General features: G+C 36.3%; 1 protein-coding gene across 1 annotated transcript in view; it reads left to right on the top strand.

The window, feature by feature from the left end:
- The first annotated feature begins 818 nt into the window (after window positions 1-818).
- The window catches only part of ERp60 (disulfide-isomerase A3), a 31165-nt gene continuing 20468 nt past the window's right edge, over window positions 819-11515 (top strand). The window contains exon 1 of the mRNA XM_070089437.1: window positions 819-911. The gene's annotated coding sequence lies outside the window, so the exon portion shown is untranslated. The remainder of the gene's footprint in view (window positions 912-11515) is intronic.

The raw sequence follows: 11515 nt of genomic DNA, 5'->3' as shown, positions 1-11515 counted from the left end.
ATTTCAAAAAGATGCCAATTTTGAAATAGGGTCCAGAATAAACAAGACACATTCATGGCACTAAAATAACATTTTATCTGTTCATTAGTCACATCTCTATGCCCCTCTTACATTGCTTTCCATTTTGAATTTTTATTCTCTCAGAAAATAGAAGGTTTTCTGTTATATATACTACTGCATAATTGTAAAAACAGTATAAATGGTATCAGTGCACTTGTGAAATAATATTAGACTTGCCAGTTGACATGTATTGGACGTGTGGCTTGATTTGTTTACTCTAGAACATCGACGAAAATCGATCATTTTCACTAGTTTGAGCTCAATTTCAAGGTACTTATCATGAAACCAATCAAAATCATCTCTATTTCTGTAATGTATCTTCCATTCTATCAAATGAGACCAAGGAAACAAGAATACAACCATAAATACCATACGAAAATACACTAGAAAATCGCTGTTTTAAACCAAAAACTGTAATTTTTTTCTCATTATGCACAGCGTGCTTAGATTTTTTTTATACTGCGCACACAGACCACACACACCCATTCTTTCATATGTTGGCCTGCCAGCTTTCTTCCACCAGATTTGCAGGCGCTAGAATTTAGGTGTACAAGTACGTGACCGACCCTGGCTGCAATGACGTACTTGTACGTGACCGACCCTCAAAGGGTTAATTAATGGGAAGTTTCTAACTCGCCTGTTTCATTGAAGTAAATTCTGGCCCTAAGGTATTTCATTGGTGGGTGGGGGATAATAATCCTGCAGCACATCATTTTGTACTACATTTAACTTTGAAAGTTATAGTTAATTTTTTTTAATACAGGTGTGGCCATTGTAAACGGTTGAAACCAGAATTTGAAAAGGCAGCTTCTTCTCTGAAGACTAATGATCCACCTGTGATATTAGCAAAGGTAAGAGTCAGATTCTTAGAAGCTAATATGCATACTAGTCTCACATTTTGGCATTACATGCCTTAGTTATCTTTATAAATGCATTTTAAAGCTTTTAGTAGACACCTTGCAGGATACTACAAATGTTAGTTTGTAATTCAGTAAATTATCAATGTTAGCAAAAGTTATTTTAAAGCTAGTTAAATATGGTCTTGGTAGCTTTTCAGATGTGGTAGTACAGCGCCTCCTCACTTAGTGACGTACTTGTTTACCAACGACTTGGACTTAAAATGTGTGCTCTGACCAGTATGCATACCTAAATAATGTACAGTGGAACTTCTACTTGGGAGTTTAATCCGTTCCATGACCTTGCTCGCAACTGGATTTGCTTGTTTGCAGGGTCAGTTTTTCTCATTTAAATTAACTGAAATGCAATTAATCCATTCCAGTGGAATTCTGTACTTAATAATTTCGCTAATATAAATTTTATGGCTTGTTTATCGATCTCACTTGATCTAATATGACATAATAAACAATATAAATAACACAGAAACCTGATGTATACTCTAAAATGAATAAAATGTAATTCATGTAGTGGTATGGGCGGTGTTGGCGGTGGACGACAGTTTGTCTGGAGACCAGACAAAATACTACTTTAATAATTTCGCTAATTTCATCTATACGGCTTTTTTATCTATCACAGTTTGTCTAATATGACATAACAAACAATATAAATAACATAGAAACCTGATGTATACTCTAGAATGAATAAAATGTCATGTGTGTGTGGCAGGGGCTGACAAGAGTTTGTCTGGAGACAGGGCAAAATGCTCCTTGAATATTTTGCTATCATCAACTACTGCTTATTTATCTATCACAGTTCATCTAATATGACATAACAAACGATATAAATAACATAGAAACCTGATATATACTCTAGAATGAATAAATTGTCATTATGTAACATTTGGAGGCGGCCACAACTGCTCCCTCTTTGTTGTGGTAAACACTGCCATCTTGTGGCGGCCTTTTGAAGTCGTCTATTATAATTATTATGTATTAGTACATTATTATTTTATATGTATTATTATACATATTGTATTACAGTGGACCCTCGACCAACAATATTAATCCGTTCCTGAGAGCTCATCGTTATTCGAAATTATCGTTAGTTAATTTTCCCCATAAGAAATAATGGAAATCAAATTTATCCGTTCCTGACACCCCAAAGTATTGAAAAAAAAATTTTACCACATGAAATATTAATTTTAATACACACAAACTGAAGACGTGTACAATTACATGACACTTACCTTTATTGAAGATCTGGTGATGATTGATGGGATGGGAGGAGGGGAGTGTGTGGATGGTGTTAGTGTTTAGAAGGGGAATCCCCTTCCATTAGGACTTGAGGTGTCAAGTCCTTTTCTGGAGTTACTTCCCTTCTTTTAATGCCACTAGGACCAGCTTGAGTCACTGGACCTCTGTCGCACAACATATCTGTCCATAGATCTCTGTACCTCCCGTTCCTTTACGATTTATCTAAAATGGGCCACAACATTGTCATTGTAATAGTCACCAGCATGGCTTGCAATAGCTGTGTTAGGGTGATTTTCATCCATAAAGGTTTGCAGTTCAACCCACTTTGCACACATTTCCTTAATCTTTGAAGTAGGCACAATGGATTCCACAACTGGCATAGGCATCTCAGGGCTAGCCCCAAACCCTTCAAAATCTTTCTTAATTTCCATACTAATTCTCACCCCTTTTTATCACAGGGATGGCACTAGAAGCTTTCTTGGGGCCCATGGTGACTTTGCAGGTGCAATCGCTAAAAACGCTGTGATAATATGAAATATTCCAATTGTATGTTTGGATGTGACCGCGGTGGCTGGCTTGTAAACACTGCACAGGCCACACATGGACGTGTCTCAAATGGAACGAATCGCGTTGGTAGAGTTTTTTAGCACTAGTCGAGGCAAAATTTTTGCGTCAAAATGTATCGGTAGTCGGATTTAACGTTATACGATGCCATCGTTGGTCGAGGGTCCACTGTATATTATTATACTATTATTATTATACGTATTATTATTATTATTACTACTATTATTATTACTATTATTATTATTGCAATATAAATAATTTGTAATTTTTATTCACATAAAAAAAATATAAGATTTACTGTTATGCTTTATTGCAATAATTGTATGTCAACCCATTCACTACTGCATATTGGAATGGACATTTGTTTACTCTTGAACTTAGTCGAGCAAACGAGCATTTCTCCCTCGTTGAGCTCGATTTCAAGGTACTTTTAGTCGTGAAAGCAATCAAAATCATACTATTTCTGTTGTATATCTTCCATTCTATCAAATGAGGCCAAAAAAATGAGAATACAACCATAAAAACCACACGAAAATACCACTAAGGGGTGGCTAATTGCTGAAGTGAACCCCATTATTTATGCTCCGATTTCTTTCATTTTTGGTGTACGTTAAGAAGCATCTTTCCATCATACATTGCCCAAGTTTCAATAAGATAGTCCTACAAACAAATTATACAATTCCCTAGATTCGAGAGCAAGAGCCCCTCGCCAGCATCACCTTGAGGTCTGCTTGCTTATGGAAATTTTCCTCGCATATGGAAGCAAAAAATCAACCCATCGACTGCTCGTATTTGGAAAAACTTGCATGTGGATGCGCTCGCAAGTAGAGATTCCACTGTATATTAGAGCTGATTTCCTCTATTCTGTTTACTGCTATATACAGTACACTACTGTATACACATTTAAAAATATAAATGTTATAAATGTTGCAAAGATATTAAAACAATATCAAAGATAGACACAAACCCACTACCATTGTAGTATTCTCCTCACTTAACGAATTTGTTTAAGGACGTGGTCTTAGGAGCAGAACTCCATCACCGAGGAGAGGCTGTACTGTTTTCTTGATATATTGTTGTGCAAGATTTCTCTCGCTTCCACACTTAGCTCGGGTAATGAAAGTTCAGGAGTAGCACAAATTTAGTTTTCTTCAGAGTACTTGCCTCTCTAGAACCCAGCTGTTGCTGTGCCAACAAAGTTATCCTGGGATTCTTGCCATGCAGATTCATTCACTAAAATTTCAGTACTACCCACAAATTAAATGGCCACTTAGTGTCTCATTTTTATGCTTCTGAATTTTCAAGTTATCTTGTTGTATTGTATAACATTTGAGGACAGAATTCTTTGTTGGTGACTAGTAATTGCTTAGTGGACAATGCATGTTGGATTGGAAGTGTATTTGGTACAAGTACAATAGGGCCTCACAGGGCAGGTTAGGTTCCAGGCTACCACCTTGAAACAGAAATCACCTTAAGCAGAATGCCATTTTTTTCACTTATAAATGCCAGACAAGTTTATACTAACTTGTATTAAGCTAGTAATAGAACTAGGCATTAAAAAATAAAAAGTAAAATACACACACAGTACACCCATTACATACCTTAAAATATTTGTAGTCATAATGTAGGGTGAGAAGCAAGTCGTATTTATTTGTAGGAAGCTAGGTGTGGGAAATATGGTAGCCAGCCAGGGCAGCCCACCCAACACCACCCAACCCACACATAATGTAAACAGACACGTTTACTTTTGGTTGATACACATTCATTCCCATGTCTGAATCTTGCACCCTAATACAGACACTTGACATTGTGTTAAAGTTGTCTCCACGTTGATGCAGTAGAATAGAGGAACACTCCCATTCTCATGTAATGCCATTTCTGGGAGAAATGACTGAGTGAAGGCATACAAAAGTAATAATTTTCTAGTTATCCCCAGTAATGTTAGTGTACACACAATATTATTGGGTGTATTTGTTTATATGTTATGTACCATGTTTATTATATAATTTTGAAAAAAATATAGATGGATTAATGGAAATGTCTATATTAACATAATATACAACACTTAATGCTCCCAAGAGATTATTAATAATATAGCATCAAGAGTAGAGACTGGGTGATTTTAATGTGTACCTGGAGGTTATTCTGGGGATCAACGCCCCCGCGGCCCGGTCCATGACCAGGCCTCCCGATGGATCAGGGCCTGATCAACTAGGCTGTTACTGCTGGCCGCACGCAGTCCAACGTACGAGCCACAGCCCGGCTGATCCGGCACTGACTTTAGGTATCTGTCCAGCTCTCTTGAAGGCAGCCAGGGGCTTATTGGCAATTCCCCTAATGCTTGATGGGAGGCTGTTGAACAGTTTTGGGCCCTGGACACTTATGGTGTTTTCCCTTAGTGTACCAATGGCGCCCCTACTTTTTATTGGGGGCATTTTGCATCGCCTGCCCAGTCTTTTACTTTCATAGGGAGTGATTTCTGTGTGCAGATTTGGGACCATTCCTTCCAAGATTTTCCAAGTGTAGATTATGATGCATCTCTCCCTCCTGCGTTCCAATGTGTACAAGTCAAGTGCTTCCAAGCGTTGCCAGTAGTTAAGGTGCTTGACAGAACTTATACGTGCAGTAAAGGATCTCTGTACACTCTCGATCTGCAATTTCACCTGCTTTGAATGGAGATGTTAATGTGCAGCAGTATTCCAGCCTAGAGAGAACAAGTGATTTGAAAAGGATCATCATTGGCTTGGCATCTCTCATTTTGAAAGTTCTCATTATTCATTCTATCATTTTCTTTGCACGTGCGATTGTGGCACTGTTGTGATCCTTGAAAGTGAGATCCTCAGACATTACTACTCCCAGGTCCCTTGCATTATTTTTCCGCTCTATTGTATGGCCGGAGTCAGTAGTATACTCTGTTCTAGTTATTATCTCCTCCAGTTTTCCATAACGGAGCATTTGGAATTTGTCCTCATTGAACATCATATTGTTTACCGTTGCCCACTGGAAAACTGTTTATATCTTCTTGGAGGTTAACCGCGTCCTCAGCAGATGACAGCCTCATGCAGATCCTAGTATCATCCGCAAAGGATGATACGGTGCTGTGGTGTATGTCTGTCTGTCTGATATGAGGATGAGGAATAAGATGGGGGCGAGTACTGTGCCTTGTGGAACAGAGCTCTTCACTATGGCAGCCTCCGATTTAACTCTGTTGACCACTACTCTTTGTGTTCGATTTGTTAGGAAGTTGAAGATCCATCTCCCCACTTTCCTAGTTATTCCTTTAGCACGTATTTTATGGGCTATTATGCCATGATCGCATTTGTCAAATGCTTTTGCAAAGTCTGTGTATATTACATCTGCATTCTGATTTTCTTCCAGTGCATCCAAGGCCATGTCATAGTGATCCAGTAGTTGAGAGGCAGGAGCGACCTGCCTTGAACCCATGTTGCCCTGGATTGTACAGATTTTGGGAATCCAGGTGATTTGCAATCCTGCTTCTTAGCACTCTTTCAAAGATTTTTATGATGTGGGACGTCAGAGCTATTGGTCTATAGTTCTTAGCTAATGCTTTGCTGCCACCTTTATGAAGTGGGGCTATATCCGTTGTTTTAAGTGACTGAAATTTCACCCATGTCCAAGCTCCTCCTCCATAGTGTACTTAGGGCACGCGAGAGGGGTTTCTTGCAGTTCTTAATGAAAACAGAGTTCCACGAGTCTGGGCCCGGGGCTGAGTGCATAGGCATGTTGTCAATGGCTTTTTCGAAATCTATCGGAGTTAGGATAATGTCGGAAATCTGGCATACATTTATGGAGTTTTGAGGCTCATTCATGAAGAAATCATTTGGGTAGTCGATCCTCAGACCGATTAGTGGTTCACTAAACAGTCTTACTGAGATTTCAATATTTCACTCATTTCCTTGTTGTCATCTGTGTAAGTCCCATCCTGTCTGAGTAAGGGCCTGATACTAGATGTGGTATTTGCCTTGTTTTTGGCATATGAAAAGAAATATTTTGAATTTCTTTCAATTTCACTAATAGCTTTAAGCTCCTCCTGCCTCTCCTGGTTCCTGCAAGTCATTTAGCTTAAGTTCGATAGTTTCCACTTCCCTGGTCAGCGCCTCCTTTCGTGTATCAGATATTCTAGCACTCCTGAGGAGCTCGGTGACTCTTCGTCGTCTTCTGTAGAGGGAGTGTCTTTCTCCAGTTTACTCCTGCTCTTCTTTCGTAGGGGAATATGCCTAGAACATGCTTCTGCTACCAGGAAGTTGATCCTTTCAAGGCACTGGTTTGGATCCATGTCATTTAAGACATCTTCCCAACATGTTTCGTTTAGGACATGGTTTACCTGGTCCCAGTTGATGTTCTTGTTGTTGAAGTTGTATTTTGTGAAGACACCTTCACAGGTACATGCATTCTGCTGATCAGGACCCCTATGCATGTACGTCTGGACTTCGATTAGGTTGTGATCGGAATTAGTTGTTTTTGATCATATGTCTCTTATCAGGTCCTCATTATTTGTGAAGATAAGGTCAAGTGTGTTTCCTAGTCTTGTTGGCTCCACTATCTGCTGGCTTAAGGTGCATTTTTCGCAGAGACTTGGTAGCCCATGTGTGTGTGACCTTTCATCTGCGCTACCTCCGGGGATTGTTTCAGCTATAACATTATTTGCTACATTCTTCCATTTTGTATGCCTTAGGTTGAAATCACCAAGCAGTAAGATGTTTGGGGATGGAGCTGGAAGGTTTTCCAAACAGTAATCAATTTTCAGTAGCTGTTCCTTGAACTGTTGAGATTGCATCTGGTGGCTTGTATACAACCACAATGACTAGGTTTTGGTTCTCGATCTTTATTGATAGAACTTCAACTGTGCATGCCAGCACAGTGTGTAAGTATATTTAGGTACAGGTACACACACACGTACAATAATTATCAGCGTACGTACAGTGGAACCTTGACTGACGAATTTAATCTGTTCCAGGAGCTAATTCGTAACTCAATTTACTCGTGTATCAAATTAATTTTCCTCATTTAAATTAATTGAAAAGCCATTAATTTGTTCCTGCATTCTGGAAAGATGAGAAAAAATACTTGAATATGACGCTATTATCAACTGTACGGCTTATTTATCTATCACAAGTCATCTAATATGACCTAATAAACAATATAATTAGCACATAAACATGATACATGTATATACTGTAGAATGAATAAAATAGGCCATAATAGTGGCAGCGGCAGTATCATGTGGGGGTTTCGAACACGTGGATAGGGTAAAGTAAATACTCACGTAGGCTGGAAGTACGTATATTACGGATAATGTGGGTAGCGCCCAAACAGCCGTGACCTGCCTCCTTGCTCACTCTCGTATAACTGACCGCCCACAGTACCCATATGTGGGGGTCTTTGAAATACTGCTGAGGTCAGCGGCAATATGAATACAGACAGTGACTCAGGCAGAGACGGTTGGTAGTGAGTCATCTACTGGTACGCTGGTTACTGGTAACTGGTTACTACTACTGAGAGCTCGGCGACGCTAACGTATGTCGTCCCGACATACAACTAATACAAACTAGAGATGGCAGGTGTACGGCTTGGGCTGATTCTGTACAATGTCAAAGTACACAACAGTTGAACATTATAACATACATAAGTAGAACATTGGAATGGAAGCTTACGTAACTGAAACTGTAATGCAATACAAGGTATAATATAGCACAACTCATCGAATGATAGTCATTGAATGAAACTCATTGAATGAAACTCATTGAATGAAACTCATTGAATGAAACTCATTGAATGAAACTCATTGAATGAAACTCATTGAATGAAACTCATTGAATGAAACTCATTGAATGAAACTCATTGAATGAAACTCATTGAATGAAACTCATTGAATGAAACTCATTGAATGAAACTCATTGAATGAAACTCATTGAATGAAACTCATTGAATGAAACTCATTGAATGAAACTCATTGAATGAAACTCATTGAATGAAACTCATTGAATGAAACTCATTGAATGAAACTCATTGAATGAAACTCATTGAATGAAACTCATTGAATGAAACTCATTGAATGAAACTCATTGAATGAAACTCATTGAATGAAACTCATTGAATGAAACTCATTGAATGAAACTCATTGAATGAAACTCATTGAATGAAACTCATTGAATGAAACTCATTGAATGAAACTCATTGAATGAAACTCATTGAATGAAACTCATTGAATGAAACTCATTGAATGAAACTCATTGAATGAAACTCATTGAATGAAACTCATTGAATGAAACTCATTGAATGAAACTCATTGAATGAAACTCATTGAATGAAACTCATTGAATGAAACTCATTGAATGAAACTCATTGAATGAAACTCATTGAATGAAACTCATTGAATGAAACTCATTGAATGAAACTCATTGAATGAAACTCATTGAATGAAACTCATTGAATGAAACTCATTGAATGAAACTCATTGAATGAAACTCATTGAATGAAACTCATTGAATGAAACTCATTGAATGAAACTCATTGAATGAAACTCATTGAATGAAACTCATTGAATGAAACTCATTGAATGAAACTCATTGAATGAAACTCATTGAATGAAACTCATTGAATGAAACTCATTGAATGAAACTCATTGAATGAAACTCATTGAATGAAACTCATTGAATGAAACTCATTGAATGAAACTCATTGAATGAAACTCATTGAATGAAACTCATTGAATGAAACTCATTGAATGAAACTCATTGAATGAAACTCATTGAATGAAACTCATTGAATGAAACTCATTGAATGAAACTCATTGAATGAAACTCATTGAATGAAACTCATTGAATGAAACTCATTGAATGAAACTCATTGAATGAAACTCATTGAATGAAACTCATTGAATGAAACTCATTGAATGAAACTCATTGAATGAAACTCATTGAATGAAACTCATTGAATGAAACTCATTGAATGAAACTCATTGAATGAAACTCATTGAATGAAACTCATTGAATGAAACTCATTGAATGAAACTCATTGAATGAAACTCATTGAATGAAACTCATTGAATGAAACTCATTGAATGAAACTCATTGAATGAAACTCATTGAATGAAACTCATTGAATGAAACTCATTGAATGAAACTCATTGAATGAAACTCATTGAATGAAACTCATTGAATGAAACTCATTGAATGAAACTCATTGAATGAAACTCATTGAATGAAACTCATTGAATGAAACTCATTGAATGAAACTCATTGAATGAAACTCATTGAATGAAACTCATTGAATGAAACTCATTGAATGAAACTCATTGAATGAAACTCATTGAATGAAACTCATTGAATGAAACTCATTGAATGAAACTCATTGAATGAAACTCATTGAATGAAACTCATTGAATGAAACTCATTGAATGAAACTCATTGAATGAAACTCATTGAATGAAACTCATTGAATGAAACTCATTGAATGAAACTCATTGAATGAAACTCATTGAATGAAACTCATTGAATGAAACTCATTGAATGAAACTCATTGAATGAAACTCATTGAATGAAACTCATTGAATGAAACTCATTGAATGAAACTCATTGAATGAAACTCATTGAATGAAACTCATTGAATGAAACTCATTGAATGAAACTCATTGAATGAAACTCATTGAATGAAACTCATTGAATGAAACTCATTGAATGAAACTCATTGAATGAAACTCATTGAATGAAACTCATTGAATGAAACTCATTGAATGAAACTCATTGAATGAAACTCATTGAATGAAACTCATTGAATGAAACTCATTGAATGAAACTCATTGAATGAAACTCATTGAATGAAACTCATTGAATGAAACTCATTGAATGAAACTCATTGAATGAAACTCATTGAATGAAACTCATTGAATGAAACTCATTGAATGAAACTCATTGAATGAAACTCATTGAATGAAACTCATTGAATGAAACTCATTGAATGAAACTCATTGAATGAAACTCATTGAATGAAACTCATTGAATGAAACTCATTGAATGAAACTCATTGAATGAAACTCATTGAATGAAACTCATTGAATGAAACTCATTGAATGAAACTCATTGAATGAAACTCATTGAATGAAACTCATTGAATGAAACTCATTGAATGAAACTCATTGAATGAAACTCATTGAATGAAACTCATTGAATGAAACTCATTGAATGAAACTCATTGAATGAAACTCATTGAATGAAACTCATTGAATGAAACTCATTGAATGAAACTCATTGAATGAAACTCATTGAATGAAACTCATTGAATGAAACTCATTGAATGAAACTCATTGAATGAAACTCATTGAATGAAACTCATTGAATGAAACTCATTGAATGAAACTCATTGAATGAAACTCATTGAATGAAACTCATTGAATGAAACTCATTGAATGAAACTCATTGAATGAAACTCATTGAATGAAACTCATTGAATGAAACTCATTGAATGAAACTCATTGAATGAAACTCATTGAATGAAACTCATTGAATGAAACTCATTGAATGAAACTCATTGAATGAAACTCATTGAATGAAACTCATTGAATGAAACTCATTGAATGAAACTCATTGAATGAAACTCATTGAATGAAACTCATTGAATGAAACTCATTGAATGAAACTCATTGAATGAAACTCATTGAATGAAACTCATTGAATGAAACTCATTGAATGAAACTCATTGAATGAAACTCATTGAATGAA

This window comes from Cherax quadricarinatus, chromosome 28, assembly GCF_038502225.1.
Source record: "Cherax quadricarinatus isolate ZL_2023a chromosome 28, ASM3850222v1, whole genome shotgun sequence".
NCBI lineage: Eukaryota > Metazoa > Arthropoda > Malacostraca > Decapoda > Parastacidae > Cherax > Cherax quadricarinatus.
Note: the sequence above shows the minus strand (reverse complement) of the source record. Positions and strands in the feature narration are given on the sequence as shown.